The sequence below is a fragment of the Nannospalax galili genome, unplaced genomic scaffold, assembly GCF_000622305.1.
Source record: "Nannospalax galili isolate Female #2095 unplaced genomic scaffold, S.galili_v1.0 scaffold28, whole genome shotgun sequence".
NCBI classification, from domain to species: Eukaryota; Metazoa; Chordata; class Mammalia; order Rodentia; family Spalacidae; genus Nannospalax; species Nannospalax galili.
In genome coordinates, this window is record NW_008359594.1 from 1,731,538 (window position 1) to 1,731,796 (window position 259).

Here is a 259-nt window from a genome sequence, read left to right on the forward strand (position 1 = left end):
CCCTTGGGGACACACAACTCAGAATTTCTGTTGGAAGGGCAACACACTGAACAATTATTACGAATGATTTCAGCATCACTATTTTATCAAATTTTCTAAGCAATCACCTTACCCATGACTAACAACTGGACATAGAGCAAATGTCTTAATAGGGATATAAATATGGCAAGACCAGACAGGAGGTAGGTGGAGCAATCCAGAAGACAAAATTGTACCCAAAGTTGTGCTCAGGGATACTGCCTCTACAAACTGTTTCCTT